Source organism: Arachis duranensis, chromosome 9, assembly GCF_000817695.3.
Source record: "Arachis duranensis cultivar V14167 chromosome 9, aradu.V14167.gnm2.J7QH, whole genome shotgun sequence".
Classification (NCBI taxonomy): domain Eukaryota; kingdom Viridiplantae; phylum Streptophyta; class Magnoliopsida; order Fabales; family Fabaceae; genus Arachis; species Arachis duranensis.
The window spans coordinates 98,202,852-98,220,272 of record NC_029780.3 but is presented as its reverse complement, the minus strand read 5'-3'; the positions used below and the strand labels follow the sequence as shown (position 1 = coordinate 98,220,272).

The 17,421-nt window shown below is 32.7% G+C and overlaps 1 pseudogene; it reads right to left on the bottom strand.

Moving 5' to 3' along the window:
- Window positions 1-13,494: 13,494 nt before the first annotated feature.
- On the bottom strand, window positions 13,495-14,834 carry LOC110275747 (photosystem II D2 protein-like; annotated as a pseudogene).
- Between the last annotated feature and the right edge of the window lie 2,587 nt (window positions 14,835-17,421).

Here is a 17,421-nt window from a genome sequence, read left to right as displayed (position 1 = left end):
AGATTCCAAGTAAATTAAAAAGTTACAAGTGACATGAAGAAATCGAACACAAGTGAGTCATGTTGTTTGGAACTCTCTTACAAAAGAATCATTTGATATGAATCAGAATTATTTTATGATGAAGTATAGTCTTGGGGACAACAACTGGCTTTTAGGTAATGTTGTTTTTTATTAGGATTAAGTGATGTTGTTAATTTCAGTATGTGTTTTGCTTTTGCAGTAAAGGTATCAAATTGCATGTTTTTCGGTGTATTTTAGTTCTGATTTAGGTGTTTTTTCAAAGTTTTCAAAGATCGTCATTTATGGATTCCAGTTTATCTCGATCACCACTTCTGGGCCGGGATGAGAAGCACGCAAAGGAGCGAAAGCATGCATGACTTTTTTAACAAGTTCATTACGCACAACAGCTCTTTTATCTAATTTGTCAAATAGTACGATAATTGTCTAGGAAGTAGAGAGAGAGAGAGAGAGAGAGAGAGAGAGAGAGAGAGAATCGGATGCTGCAGATTTTCATACCGCCATACATATGCAACAAAATCCTCAATAGAAGCTGTACTCACAAGAATTTTAGAAAAGTCCAAGTATAATTCAGAGAAAAAGTGAATTGCATCACAAGATCAACGCACTCCGCTCTAGGCTATATGGTATATGAAGTTATAAAATAGGTTTCTAACTCAACATTCAACAAGTTTGCGGTTACATACAACAGGGTATCAGCTAAAGTTAAATGTCAGTACTTATTATTCGAGTCAAGAGGGATATTTTGTTATCATTCTCTGAGCGCGTTAAGCTTTGAGCGAGTAAATAAAGTGTCACCGAGATATATATTGGAATGATTGAGTAAGAACGTAAAGAAGAGGCACACACATATCAAGAGTAGTCACGACGAGCCTCTATTGGAGCCAAGAAGCAAGAGATTTGACGATTTGGAGTTTTGGTTACAAAAATATCTGTGAATTTGCATCAGAATCTGAGGAGTTGACTGTGATTCTGCACCACGCTTACGATAATGCTATGGTTGAGATGCAAGAATACAAAGGCAAAAAGCAAGGAAAAATATTCGTTATCTCACGAAGATGCTTCCTTGGAAGATATTAACGAGCTTCAAAGCCCTTCACGCGTGAGAACAAGAAGACGTCCCAAAAATAGACTAGGATCAAAGACAGAAAACAGATTGCAAATGCTTAAAAGAAAAAGAAAACGAAAGCTCTAAGCGAGATAAAAGTGATGTTCTTTAAACAGGGAAGAATTGAGTTTATTTTTATTAATAGTTTTGCTAATTTGTGATTTATTTTTTGCAATTGAACCTTTTTTATAGTATTTCAGTGGTGCATTTAAATTTCAGCCAATATCATGATCATGTTATAAATTATCAGTTCAAAGGTTCAGTTGCATAGGATAGTTTTTCGATGTAGCGCTGAAAGAGTAAAACCGTCAGTTAAGAATTTCTTCTCGGTTAGAGGAAATAACTTCGTTGCAAGTATAGTTCCCAACCAACAAGCAATGCTCAATCAAAGTTTTAATTTGGTTTTGTCACAAGTACAAACTCGAATGAAAATTAACCGAAGTATTTAAACCTCAGGTCGTCTCACAAGGAATTGCAATGAAGTGATCAATCATTGGCTATGAGGAACAAGGGGTTTGGTTTATAAAAGGGCAAGAAATTAAATGACAAGAAAGGTAAATCAAGTAACTAAAGAAAGCAAGTAATAAAGAGAGACATTCATAGCAAGGATTGAGAATATAGGCTTTCTACCCTAGTCACTAATCATAACAATGATTAACAAGAATTTATCTTATTTCGTCATCTCTAACAATGGAAGAAAGTACAATGTTATCTTCACCCGAGAAAAAGTCAAATAAGACTAGCTAATTTCAATCCAAAAGTCCTAATCAACTCACTAATTAAATTAGCAAGAGATTAGAGTCAATAGAAATAATATTAACTAACAACTCTAGATCACCAACATGAGTTGGGTCTTAATGACTCAAGATTACCCAATTACTCTTTCCAAGTCAAGAATGTTCAAAGATTTACTCTAACATCCAACCAAACATTTTGTCAAACACTTGGAAGGTATAAAAGGAAAACTTGGTAAATGACAAGAAATAGTAAAATCTACAACTACCCAATGCAAGAAAAGTAAAATCAACAACTCAATTAAACAATAGAAGGAACATGGAACATCAATTGCATTAAAAGAGATCCAAATCCAACATAAGCATTCATAAATATAAAAGGAGGCATAAAAGGAAAATTAACACTACAAACTAAGAGAATGAAGGAGTAGAAGCAAGAAATTATAAAGGAAATAAGATGAAAACAACAATTGAACCCTAGATCTATGATGCAAAGTAACCTAAGAACCCTAATTCTAGAGAGAAGAGGGAGCTTCTCTCTCTAGAAAACTAACCTACATGATGTTATCCTACAACTAAGTGCTCCCCCTTTGCCCAAGCATGAATTCTGCATGAAATAGCCTCAGAAATGGGTTGGTTGGATTTGGGCCTGGGCAACTCAGAAATCGCCCCAACGTTTTCACTTTAATGAGGTCACATGCGAGCTGTGATGCGTACGCATGAGTCACACGTACGCGTCGCTTGGCATTTTACTTCCCACGCGTACGCGTCGCCATGCGACTTCATCTCCACGTGTGCGCTCTGTCACGCGTGCGCGTCGATGTATGCACTCCAAATCCTTATTTTTCCATGAGTTCTCCACTTTGCATGCTTTTCTCTTCACTCCTTTGATCCATTCATAGTCTTTTCAAACTGAATTCACTAACAAACATATCAAGGCATCTAGTGGAATCAAAGGTGAATTAAAATTACCAATTAAGGGCCTAAAAAGCATGTTTTTACACTTAAGCATAAATTAAGGGAGAATTACAAAGCCATGCTATTTCATTGAATAAATGTGAGAAAAGGTGATAAAATTCCCCAAAATAAGTACAAGATAAATCACAAAATTGGTGTATATTTTTTAGTGTATTCTGCATGCTCTTCTTTTTTATATTTTCTTGTTTTTTATTATATTTTGACACATTGCTATTTGTTTGGAAATTAGTGTTTTGAACTATCTGAAGGGATTTGTTTGTTTTAAATATCCAATAGATAGACAATTCAATACTTAAGGAGGGTAACAATTTAAATTGTTGAATTTTCATACCTCCTAGTTAAATTTTACAGAAAAATATGTATGCATGAATTTCCGGTGTATTTCGGCTAGTTTTCGGTGTATTATTAAAGGAATTCAGCGTATTAATCAATTTAATCTTGTTTCCCTGGATTTTGTTGAACTTGTATTCATTCAGATTAATAGCATTTGAATACAAGACAGACAGCTTCATAGAAGTTTATTTTTGCAAAGAAAATTTATAAAAGGTTTGGATTAAATATTCATAAACTATACAATTTATAGAAAGTATGTGTTCAACTAGACAATTTAGTACATAATTTTTAATAGTCTACGACATTCAAACTATTCACTGGCCGATATCTTCTGAATGCAATTAACAATAAGGACTCAATAATGCTGTAGATGGATTTGACAATTCGATGGCTTCACTTTCTTGGATGGCTTTATTTTTGAGTCGATTAATTTCATCAAATAGAATCAATGAAGCATATTCAACTTTAAAATGATTCACTTTTGCCTACATTTTAAACAATTTTTTTATTAAATTTCATTAATTTAGTAATATAGAATTATCTATTTTTAAAGATAGTTACCTGTGTCCAATTCTTCCATTCATATTTGCCCTTTTTATGTTTTGCGGTTCAATTATCTCAAGCCACTTCATCACATAAATGGCATAATCGAAGCTAAAAACAAAAATAAATTAACAAAATAAAATAGGACAGAAAGAGAAAACATAAAATTTCTCAGACAGAAAGATTTATACCTGGTATGTTGCCCGTCGATATTAACATATGGTGCTTCAGTTTCATCATCCTTGTTCGTCAGAAGTTATCCTCTGGCAAATACTCTCATTCTTGAAATCATGTATCCTAAAAAAATAAAACAAAGCAAAATATAAGCATCTTGTCGATTTTTAGCAAATCAATGGTGGTTCGATTCTAATGGTTTGGGAGCGAAACCTACTCCTCTTTTTTGCAAGTACCAGTTTTCTAGAAGTGCATCAAAGTTCCTCAAATTAGACAGAAATTAAAGGAAAATACTGAAAGAATGAAAGATAAAGATTTTGAAAGAAAATTTTGACTGAAATCGAAATAATTTGCATTGAATTTAAATAAAGCAGTAAATTGTCTTCAATTGACTCGAAGGACTTTTGACATGAAAATTAAAGATGCTGAAATATAAATTTGGCAAGGAAATTAAATGGTGTTCGAAAGATAAATTTGCAAGAAAAATAAAATTTGTAGAAAATATAAATGGAAAGTAAAAACAAGTGGAAGGAACCCTACAAAAAATTAACTCGAAGCAAACTCAGAAAGTCTTTGGGATGTGGGTGTGCGTGAGCAATTTCTGAAATAAAGTTTCAACCCTTGTGACTTCGAGCCTTCTAGTATTTATAGCCATTTTCTTAATTGATCAGTTTGAAATGAAAATTCCATGTGTGTGAAAACGTAAGTAATTGTTCCCGCTCTTCTGCCTGATCATGTAACGGCTGTAGAATAACCTTCGATTTCAAAGTCTCCGATCCTCTTGCTCGAATAACTCCTTGACTTGCTAAGTTAATTGAGTTATCACTTAACATCCCTAAATATGTTTCATTCGACACCAACTTCTCTTCTGTAAGCTTAGTCAACAATTCGAATAACCTTTTCCTTCGACCTTTTATTTTTTGACTAACAATAAGAAAGACTACATTTAAGACTGAATTATACCGAAATGAACCAATAGTACACCCTATTTCAAATAGAATTACTCCGAATTTTTATATTGCTAACAACAGACAAAAACCAAGAAATTTATAGGAAAAACAGAAGCAACTTACAATAAATTTATTAAGTGTCATTCTCTTTTTCGAATGAGACTTTTTGTGAAATGGGTCAAGGACATGAAATTTCTTGTTTTTAATGTCCGTCATCCATATCCACTAATATTTTGCGTATCAAATTGGGACAAATATCTGAAGTTTGGCTAGAGAGAATAATTTTTTAGTTTAATTAGCACCTAATGAAAGAATTATTTAAGAAGTTTTATAAACAAAAACTTACAAATAGATGTGATGCCAACTTTTTCTTATCCAGATATGAGATGAAGTCCTTATAGTCTTGAATATCGAAGGGCTTGTTAGTTTTTGGCTATTTGAACTTGCCTTCATGATTTTCCAAAGGCAAATTCTGCAGAATTTGTATAATACTGAAAACACAGTTATAACACACAATATATTATAAAAATATACCGAAATTTAAATTTACTACACCTTACCACAATATCAGGGAGGAGACAGTATATTTGTTCTTCAAAACTTGTAATTCTTTTTTTTCTTCAGAAGAAGACACATTGCAGAGATAACCTAGAAAACAAAAAATCCAAAGTTATTACATATATGGCACAATCACTCATAATAAAATCATTAATGTTATTCTAAGATTACTAGATTTTCAACATATGTATTGCCTTTTAAAGATGCATAGTGCCCTCTTGTTATTTCCAGCGGATAGTGATGGTTGAGGATGAATATTGTGTCCCACTCATTACTGCTTGTATCGTCATAGATCTTGAGAGTTGTGGCCTAGAGATAACATTTTTTCTTAAGGTCGCCCGTTATTTTGCTCTGCCTCGCAGGAGTTTTGAACTTGTCATCAAAGCTCACAGGCTACACTTTTTGGCGTGGGGAACTTTTATTTTCAGCAAAATTTAATGCTGCTGCAACCCCAATATTTACAACCCGTTCCATCAGCTTTTCTAATTCTTCAATCAATATCGGACCCTCTTTAGTTTTTCCCTTTTCAACTTCCGGTTGACCCTCATGATGAGTAAGTGTATCTTCCTGAATCGATTTAGAAAAGACAAGGCTGAACGATGGTGTAGAAAAGTTATGCTTTACAAATGATGTTGCCTGGCATCCATCATTAGTGCAGCAGTGGCTTGAGGGGGTAGATGACTGCATGGTGACATATAAAATAATATAAGAATAAATAGAAAATATTGAAAGAGAGTTATATTGTGTAGAACTTACACTTTAGAAGGAGCTAATGGCTATGTTGGTGTGTTTTCAGCAGGTTTATGGGGTTATGGAGTGCTACAGGATTACAGAAAAAGAATTAAATTAAAAAAAATTAATTGCACCTCAATTCACAAGAAGTACACCGAAATAAGAACCAAATACACCTCTATATAAAAGAAACGCAACCCATTAAGTCATGCACAAATACACTCAAAGACAAATCAAATACATCAAAAGTATTATTCCTTACGCATTAATAGTTTCTTCTGTATTTTTCTCGCTGGGAGACTTTGTAGCAGTTGTTTCTAATAGAGGTGCACATATTTGAAGTGAAAATCTAATGAAGACAAAAATAAAAAGTTAATATACTTTTTTAAAATAGAAGAATAGAAGATTAAAAGTAAGTTAGAAAACTCACATGTCGAGTGGTTCTGATTGTAAATGGGTATCCTTTTAAAGAATAATCATTTTTTTTGAGCTGGTTCATTTAACAATTCTTCTTGTTCTCCGAACCTGAAATACACAAAAATCATCTCAGCAATACACCTCCAGTATTGAATATATATATATATATATATGAAATCAGAAGTAGATCATGGTAACATAGTAACATAAGAATTAAGGAAATAGAAATAGAAACAGAAATTATATATTATCACTGGCTTATTTACACTGTTCTGATTTATTTGTGTTTGAAATACATGATCATTTTCACTTGCCAAGTTCACATCCGACATTCTAAGGACAAAGTAAATATTATTTAGTAAAACTAGAGTAATTAATTACATCAGGATTTATCAAATAAAGGATCTTACCTTTGTGAAGAATCATAGTGAGCTTCTGTGGAGTGAAACCCACCTTTTGGTATATCTTTGCTTTTTTTTCCTGCATCTTGAGAAAACAAACAATTGTCAGGCAACAAAAACACAGTAAAATTGTCAAAATACACTGAAAAGTAAACATACTTTTGTACAGGCTTGTCATTTGTTTTCTTCTTTTTTGCTTCTCTTAAAAATTTTTGTATTTGTTCAGTTCTGACAGTACATGCAAAAGATTTTGTTAACAAATAAAATTTTGATGAAAAAGAAAAGATAGCATTACAATGTATCTTACTCGTCATCAGATTTAGTTTCTTTTTCAGAAGATGAATCCTCAATAATGCGCTTTCTTTTTTTGGATTGCATCCTGGAAAGCAAAGAATCATCAGATAAACAAACACAACAAAATTGATAAAATACCCCCAAAAACAATGCATACTTTTTTTAGGACTGTGTACTATTTTCTTCAATCTTTCTTTTATTATTTGCTCCAATTCTTTACTTTTAACAATAAATTAGAAACATTCTGTTAATAAATAAAATTTTGATATAAACAGAAAACATAGCATTCTAATGATAATTTGAATATAAACTTTTAATTTATGATTGTCATGAATTGAATTTTAATAAAATTGCTTTAGGCCGATTACAAATGTCAGTAATTGATGATTATACAATTCAAACTATTCTAAATAAAAAATAATAAAATATAATAAAACCGTTTTATTTATTTATAAGAATTTAATATTAATATATAAATATAAATCATCAGCTCATAAGCTCATGCTAAAGTTTTAATCAATTCTTGCCAATATCCGCTCTAGAAAATTAAGAACATAAATCCAGTAGCCCAAACAAGACGTCCAAATAAGAACATCCATGTCCAGACGGATAAACTATTCATACCAAAGGGGTTATCTCCATTGATAAGTTATGAAGAGTTTAACCATAGATAATCTCTTAACCATCCCATCAAATAGGTAGAAGATTCATTAAACTGTAAGATATTACCGTGCCATAGTGTAATGTGTTTCCAATACCAGTAAAAAATAACCCAACCAATCATATTTAACATCCAAAAAACTGCCAAATAAAATGCGTCCCAAGCCAAAATATCACAAGTACCACCTCGTCCTAGACCATTGCAAGGAAAACTATAACCAAAATCTTTTTTATCTGGCATTAACTTGGAACCACGTGCAACCAAAGCATTTTTTACTAAGATCAATGTAGTTGTATGTAAACTTAGAGCAATAGCATGATGAACTAAGAAATCTCCGGGTCCTATTGTTAAGAACAGAGAATTACTACTCTCATTTATAGCATTTAACCAACCAGACAACCATATGCTTCCCCCCGCATTGGACGCCTGACTATTCGTTGAAGCCGTATGAAGTTTTATCATGCGCAGATTGTATCCACTGGGCAAATATGGGTTCGATCAAGATTTATTTTTCCGGAGTCCTCTTTCTGGACAACACATACAAAGAGACCTACCAATATAAAAAAGATTAGTGAACTTTTGAGAGATTTTTATATTGAGTTTCTTTCTATTCTATCTCCCATCTATCTGTTTCAATTTTTTTCTTTAGTTATTCACTAGAACAATTATTGTCCGGAAGTTAACTGTAACACCCAAATTAGTCTAAGCCTTACCTCGCATCGTAAACCAGAGGTTAATTAAATGTTACGACAGTTCTAAGCTTTTACATATAATATATAGAAGGAAGTAGTAATAGCTAGAACCCCGATGAAGAACATAGTTCAAAAACAGGATTTCAAAAGCGTAAAACGTACTAACGAAACTACTTATTCACGGAGTTTAAGCCGGCTAGCCATATACAGACCGTGTATGAAACCAGACAGTAAAAACAGCTTATACAAGTTTTGTTCTCTCAATCCAAGCCTTTAGGCCAAAGTAAAATACAAAAGTGAGAGACATAAATATATATATATATATATAATAAATTGAAAGACTCCAAAAGATAGTCCAGATCCTCCGCTCCTGTCACCAATCAGACAACTCACTGAGGTGGTTGCGACCTGCATCTGAAAAACACAACAGAATGGTATGAGAATCGGAGGTTTTCAGTATGGTAACCGTTCCCAATGATGTAGGATATAAGACCCCGGGACGCCAAAGGCAATCCTAGACTCCATATCCATCACAAGAATTCAAGCTTAAGCAATTCTAAACCAAAATAGCATAATATGTAATTCCTTAACACAACTTAAGCTGTAGTACCATAAAAGGGTAATCTATCTTAGGGGATTTCTACTCTAATCAAACACCGTTGTTCCACAGCCTTCACTAACCGATCCGCCATGCGATCCCATCGCCACCGCCTTCCGAACCTCCTCAGCTCCAGCAAAGCACAAGTATATAAAATACAAGTAAAACACAAGTAGGATCATATATAGCAATTAATACAATTAGCAATTAGACATGTTCTACAGATAGGGAATCCAATATCAAGTCGGTAAAGTATACAAACAGGTAGAAAATGCATATGATGAATGCCTACCCTACTGACTGTGATATCACATTGTTGGTTCAACTGCCAACCCGACACATCTCCATGGAGACATTGCCCTTCGGATTCATGGTGTGGGAACCCCCGAGATATAGTGCTCGGATAACAATCCAGGATTTTGCGCCTGTACGCTCTGATGATCTGAAGGGATGCGAGCGGGATCTATTGCCATCGACCTCACATTTAAGCGCAAGAGGGACGAACCACTGCCCTTACGCCGCCGCCGCTACCTCGACAGGCGGGATCCAACCTCGGCCCCTGCCGGGCGCACAACATCTCATAATATTAGTGAAAAGTGATACAATGATTTTCAAAAACGTTTTTTGTATAAGATGGATCCATCACTTCAGTCAGAGTCCTCGACTCCTCTCAACCACTGTTCATGCACATTTCAGTTCCTTAGTTTCACATCTCATCCATCAACCATTCATTACACATCATCAAACCTTCTCCAGTACAACAGAAACCTAGTACCCCGTTTGCTAACTATTTCCCAAATAATAGCATCTAAACCCTTAAACCATTTTCCATGTTTGAACACCAAAAAATTTGCCCAAAAGTCTTAAAAAGGTGTTATAGAAGCATATAACCTTGTCGGGAAGATGAAATAGTTGAAAACAAAGCAAAATTTGAGAAACAGAACGTGTGCGTGCGCACGCCCAGGAAATTTTTAAACGTGTGCATACGCACAGATGTCAAAACATAAAAGGGTCTGTCCACTCGCACAACCTGTGCGAGCGCCCCCAACATATTGGCCTCCCCAACGTGTGCGTGCGCACAGGTCTGTGCGTACGCACAGGTTGCAATTTTTCCTTTGGAATGCGCGCGCACAAGATCTGCCAGCGCTGCAGGCAGATTGCCTACCTCTGCGTGTGCAGACGCACAAGTCTGTGCGTGCGCACAAGTCTCAATTTTCGCAGAGTATGCATGCGCACAATGCTGTGCGTACGCACAAACCAGAAAACTCAGAATTCTGTAACTTTGCAAAATTTTCAAATTTTCAACACCAACTTTGAATGATCATAACTTTCTCCACAAAATTCCAAATTTTTCAAACTTTATATCAATTTAAAGGGTTTTCAAATATCTTTAATTCTAATTAAATTTTAGCCAATTTTGAATACCGAGGCAAAAGTTATGATCAGACCAATTTTTCCAAAATTTCACTTTTACCCAAAATCACAACTTTCACATTTGCTTTGCAAAGCATATCCAAAACCAACCCAAACCTTTCCCAAACTCCATCTTTCATCAAAATCAACCCTCTATGCCATACCACATCAAAATTACCACATTTCTCTTTACTTTTTCTCATCCATAACACCTATATCAATATATCTCATATATCAAACTTCATTAACAATTTCCAACTACATTACCAATCAATCAACACCAATATCACATTTATCAATATAATTCACTCCTCAACTTCACAATTCATTTATTCTCACCATATCACTATTAATCATCATTTCATCAAACATCATCATACAATCACATGCACCCAACAATTCAACAACCATTCAAATCCAATCCTATCCTATGGGTCACTAGCCTAAGTGTCCATGAATATTATATACTACATAGAGAAAACCAAAACCATACCTTGGCCGATTCCCAATATGAACCAAATAAGCTTTCAACTAAAATCCAACCACCAATATAGCTCCAACAAGCTCCAAAATCAACCTAGGGCTCAACATAAATCAAAATTTCACAAGAGTTCAAAGCCTCTTACCTCTCCCAACAGATTTGGATAGCCAAACCCAAAGCCAAGCAAGGATTAAAATGGATCTAATCATCAAGAATCACAAAAACTCATTTAGCCATAAACCCTAGGTACCCAAAATTTTGGAGAGAAGAACTGGAAAGATTTCGAGCTTACCTGTAGAGTTTCTTGGATGAGTTTTGTAGAGCTCTTCACAAGAAACGCGTAGCCGTTGACGGCACGCAAATCAGAACTCTAGAACTCAAGATATGAGCTTGGAAAGATTGAGGTGATTAGGGTTCAACCTCTTCTTCTCTCCCTCTTTCAGATCCGAAGTGTGTGTGTTTATGAGGCTAGGATTCATTAAATGAACCTTTATATATGTTGGACTTTGGTCCAACTTGAGCCCGGTTCAACTCATTAGCGTTTTTAGCCCGTTTGCCCCAACATTGGGCCAGACCTTTAAAATTAACGCCCGATTTTTCATTTATACTGTTTTTCTAAGGTTTTTGATTGTCTCTACTTTTTCTCACACAGTACCAGGCAGACTTGAACTGGTTCAACCGGTTCAATTGCCAGTTCATGATTTTTCACAGTTTTTTTTTTGCAGAAAATACATTTTCTGACTCGAAAAAACCTACTGAGTCCAAAAATGATGTTTAAAACCTCAAATTCTCACTCTAATTTTTCAGAATCAAATTTGGGCAATATAACCACTTAATTAACCGGTTTGATTAATTGCGGTTCTTACATTAACCCGGGACAAGTGATCAAATCTATTATAATATAAGATATAGGCGCTCAACGGACCTTTTTAAATCCTCTAAAACTCATTCTGGACTTTGAATTTCAATTCAATAATTTTTTTGTGCAACCTAGGCTAGGGAATTCAGATTTGAATTTGAAATTCAAAGATGGAATTTATTTCAATTTATGTCTTATTAAATAATTTAATAGAAGAGATTATTATGCATTCTATTTCCAATTACGTGAGCAGTCATCAGCATTGCTAGAGGTCATACTGCTATTTCTTTTTAATTTTTTTGAGTTCTCTTTTTTTAGTTTCACTTTTAGTTTGAATAACAGAAAAAAAGCAAATTTTCTGCTGTATCCACATACTATATATCTTTACAAAATACGAGACGAAAAAGAATAATTTTTTTAGAAGGAATATAATGGAATTTTTGGATTGACTATTACTATAGCCTAATATATTTTCATAATAACCTATTTATTGTAAATCATCGAGATTGAAAGATAAAATTTGAAAGATGAAATTTTTTTAGTAATTAAAAAATATTAAAGAAACAAAAGAATTGTATTCTAATTATTTTTTTCCTTTGTTTTTTTTATAAAAATTATTAAAAATTAAATTATTTATTCACTTGAATATATATTTATATTTATATATTCAAATGAACAAAAAAAATTTGTATATATTAAAAGAACTTAACAAAAGATACAAACATTTCGATAATAATTATGATCTCATTTTTTAAGTTTTTGTTTTATTTTAATATTTAACAACAATGGAAATGATTTTTCGTAGTTTATTCTCTTTTTCAAAAATAAGCACTATTCGACCTAGATAGTTCGCACTTCAATTCGGAAATGGAACAAAAAATTCATAGTTTTCATTTATTATCAAACTTACTTATTGACCCAATGACTACCGTCATATGAAAGCAACACTCTAACCATTGAGTTAAGTATAACATAGCGCTAAAGAGTGTGAACTGTGCAATTATTTTCAATTTTTTTTCAATAACTTTTTGGTATTATTTTTGTTGTATTTTATTTTGTTCATTCAATATATAACATAAATATTTTTTTACATTATAATATAGATCTAATTTGAATATTATTTGATTAGAGTCTATTAATGTTATAAATGTAAATATTAAGAACTTTAACTTTGAACTTTGTAGGATATTTTCGTTTACGGCATGTGGTTAAAATGAATATTACATAAACTAGAACATATTTGTATTTCATTCATATTCAATTCAACAATAAATAAAATTCTATTTAGGTCACTCAAATTTCAATATTTCATTGCAAAGATTCAGTTCTTTGGTCGAACGAATTTGTTTTTATTGAATGATCCTATATTAAAAGCGATTTCAGATATAATTGAAGGTGAAGAGGAAAGATTTCGCGAAATCCTGCTTGAAAAAAGGGTTGATTATTCAGGGCGTTCTGTTATTGTAGTAGGACCATTACTTTCATTACATCGATGTGGATTACGTCGTGAATTAGCAATAGAACTTTTTCAAACATTTATAATTTGTGATCTAATTCGAAAGCATTTTGTTTCGAACACCATGAATAGCGCATAGTAGTGCATCGCCTAATACACCAACAACTCCCATCATATGAAATGGATTTAATGTCCAATTATGAAACCCTTGAAAAATAGGATGAATCGAAATATAGTTGCTACACTAAAACTGGGTGCAAAGAACCAACTAGACTGACCCAGTGGATAAATCAGAAATACGAAAACAAAAACAACAATTGGACCAGAGAAAGCAATTGCATTATAAGGGTGCAATTTGAACAGATCGAGCAAGTTTAAATTGACATAACATGAAACCTATTAATGTGAAAGCGCCGTGGAGAGCAACAAAAAGTCCACAGACCACCTAATTGACACCAATGGGTAAAATCTTCTTATGCTTCAGGATCCCATAGTAACAACAAAGAGTGTACTAAACTATTAGCAGGAGTAAAGACTGCAGCGGTTAAGAAGTTACAACCTTCCAAATAGGAACTTGCCAATACATGAGTATATGATAAAGTTACAAAGGTTGTACCTATGAACCAATCCCCCGAAGCAAAATAGGCACATGAAAAGAGCAACAGACTATACCAATAATGTCCTTCCTCTTTTTGGATACCATCCTGGACAGCAAACAATCATGAGGCAATAAACTCAATAAAAATGACAAAATGCACAGAAAAATAATACTTACTTTTTTTTCTTGTTGGTTGTTTTCTTGTTTTTGGTGGCGCCTCTGAGTCTCGTGCAGAATTAGACTCAGAGTCAGTACCACTATCACTTTCTGAAGAAATGTCCTTCTTCTTTTGTGTCTTCTTCTTTTTCTCCTTCTTTTCTTCCTCTTTCATTCTTGTCAATTTCTCTTTCAGCTGTGCCTTCTTGACGATGCCCTAAAACAGGTAAAATATTAGTTTACATCATATATATAAAATAAATACACCAAAATTAAAGAAAGAATTCTATTGAGTTACGATATGACCCTTAATTTTAGCTTCTATTCTCTCAAGCAGCAACTCCTTAGTCCAGTGCTACAACCACGGTGATATGGGAATTGTATTCACCGGCTTATTTTTGTGTAGAATCGTGAAAGTATACAATCATGAGAGCATAGAGGCAACCATCAATAGATTTTTTCTTTTTCAATATGTGCTTACTTATGCCCTTGATGAGGAAGTTGAAGATATAGCCACCCCAATTTCACTCACGTATGGTGTCCACACGAAAAATCGGTGGTATGTGGATGGGATAAACCTTGTTTATGATTGTCGGAAACAAAAGCGACATTTGAATGTAGAGGATGAATGTCCTCTTGAACTTAAGCCGATCTTTGTCACCGTCAACACTGATCTCCATCATGGAGTCTGTGAATTGCTTCAATGTTTTGCCATGAAAGCTTCTATAAACTTCCTTATCCTCTTCAATAGCTAAATATCACCAATTACATTCGAATTTACTTGAAATACACCGAAATACCAGGCATATGCACCTCTATTATTTTTTTGATTACATGAGATAATATGAGTTCAAAAGAATAGATTACAAAGAATGCAAGTATAACAGTTTATGTAATCGGTTATCAGATGCATTCAAGGCAAGGTAGCTCCTATATTTTTCTAGTTGATGCTCAACACACCGTATCATGTGTTCAATGTATTTCTTATCAAATCAAAAGAATATGACAACTCCTTCAAAAGCTTATACGGCACATTTATAGGAGGGATGTGTATCAAACCATCAAATTTCCTAGACGATGGCTTTCTTTTCATTGCTCATGTTTTGAAATTTATCATGAAAAAGTCTTGTCGAGCATCTCAAATCATGAGTTTTCTACAAAGAAACGAGAATCATTTAAATAAACTATATTTATACAAGAAAAATTGAGTTGGTCTAAAAATATATGTGCTTACATTATATTTTGGTGCAGCAGGGTTCATGCTTGCCATTTTTTCTGTAAGAAATAAAAAATAAGGTTAATAAATAACAACAGCACCAATAACACTCAAATTTATTTGAAATACACCGAAATACAAGCCATATACTCTTCTATTATTTTTTTATTACATGAAATAATGAGTTCAAAATGATATTCAACTCAATCAAACATGCATAAAATAACACCAGAAGCACAATAACAATATTCTGTTTCTAGTTACAGCAAGGATAGGACAACATCACCAATTATACTCGAATTCACTGAAATACACCGAAATACAATCCATATACACATCTATTATTTTTTTGATTACATGAGATAATATGAATTCAAAATGACATTTAGCTCAATCAAACATGCATAAAATGACACAAGAAGCACAAGAGCAATATTCTGTTTCTAGTTATAGCAAAGATAGGACAACATCACTAATTACACTCGAATTCACTTAAAATACAAGTCATATACACCTCTATTATTTTTTTGATTAGATGAGAAAATATGAGTTTAAAATTATATTCATCAACTCAATCAAATATGCATAAAATGACACCAGAAGCACAATAACAATATTCAAGAACAACAGCACCAGCTACACGCAAATTCACTTGAAATACAGCGAAAGTTTCTATTTATACAAACTCAATTCTTACAAACAAACGCAGTTCGAAATATGCAAACATGCACAAAAACACATTCAAATCTCTCAAACACATAAAAATATACGTTAAACTATACGTGAAACAGTACATAAAACAGTTATCACTGATTGAACAGTATGATGAGAACATTAATATGCACTTTAAAGAAAAAATACATAATGAATCTATTAAATAAACAGAAATATGACTATCTAGTATTTCACGATCGAAATGAGAAACAGAAAAGTGAAAAAACAACACAATTAGTGAAAACAGTACCTTGAATAATCTTTCATCTTTTGTTTCTGTATTTTTTTATGGAGATGTTGACCTTCTCTTGTAGATTTTCTTTAGTTTTCGTGACTATTTTGACAATTTTTTGAGAGATTTCGAGTTTCGTTTGAATCTTTAGGGTTGGAGTTTTGATCGAGGAAGAAAAAGAAGCATCTTTCATAATGTGAGTGCGCTATTGAAATGGTTGAGTAAATACGTGTTTACATGCATGTTAATACGAGGGTTGCTTTTGTTGGACTTGGACCAACTTATATGAACTTGTAAGGGAAAACAACGTGTATGTATAGCAGACCTGATATATAAAATATAAAGTGTTTTTTAGATAAATTGTAATGATATTTTGATATTTTATTGATATTAAAATATAAATTAATCTTTTAACCGTTTTTAAGAATACATATTAAGAATAAAGCTTGATACGCTAACATGTGATGTTATTTAAGTGTGTCCAAAATTTTTTTTATTTTTAATTAAGATATAATTGGACACATAAGACATGTATATTGAACCAATATCAATAAGTGTCATATCCAAAATATATTCGACATGCAGACATAACAATTCAACAAAAAATTTAAAATAACTACCTCATTTTTAAGTATACTCCAATCAAAATTTAGTGTATACTTAAAAGTAATTTGTCTTTATTTTTCTCAAAATAAGTTTCACTAATTTCATATAAATACATTTAAATATAACGGATACTAATATCATATTTTTGGTGACTTTATAGTTTTTGTTACATAATAATATCATTTAAACACAATATATGTTTAATTAATATCACTTAAACACATAATATTTTTATATTGTATATTTATTTAAATTTATAAACAAAATCTTATTCCCGAAATAACAATATTTATTTTCTAAGCGTTCTTCCAAAATGATAACAACTGGCATTGGCATTGGGTCAGTAGGTCACTGGAGCAGTGGAGCCCACGCTTCCTAACATTTTTTTTTTAACACCACATCATAAGTTAACACCAAAGCACCGTTTCCTCATTTCCATTTTGTTTCACAAATGATTTTTTTTTTTTTTTGGTATTTTTTTTACCAAATGATTTATTTA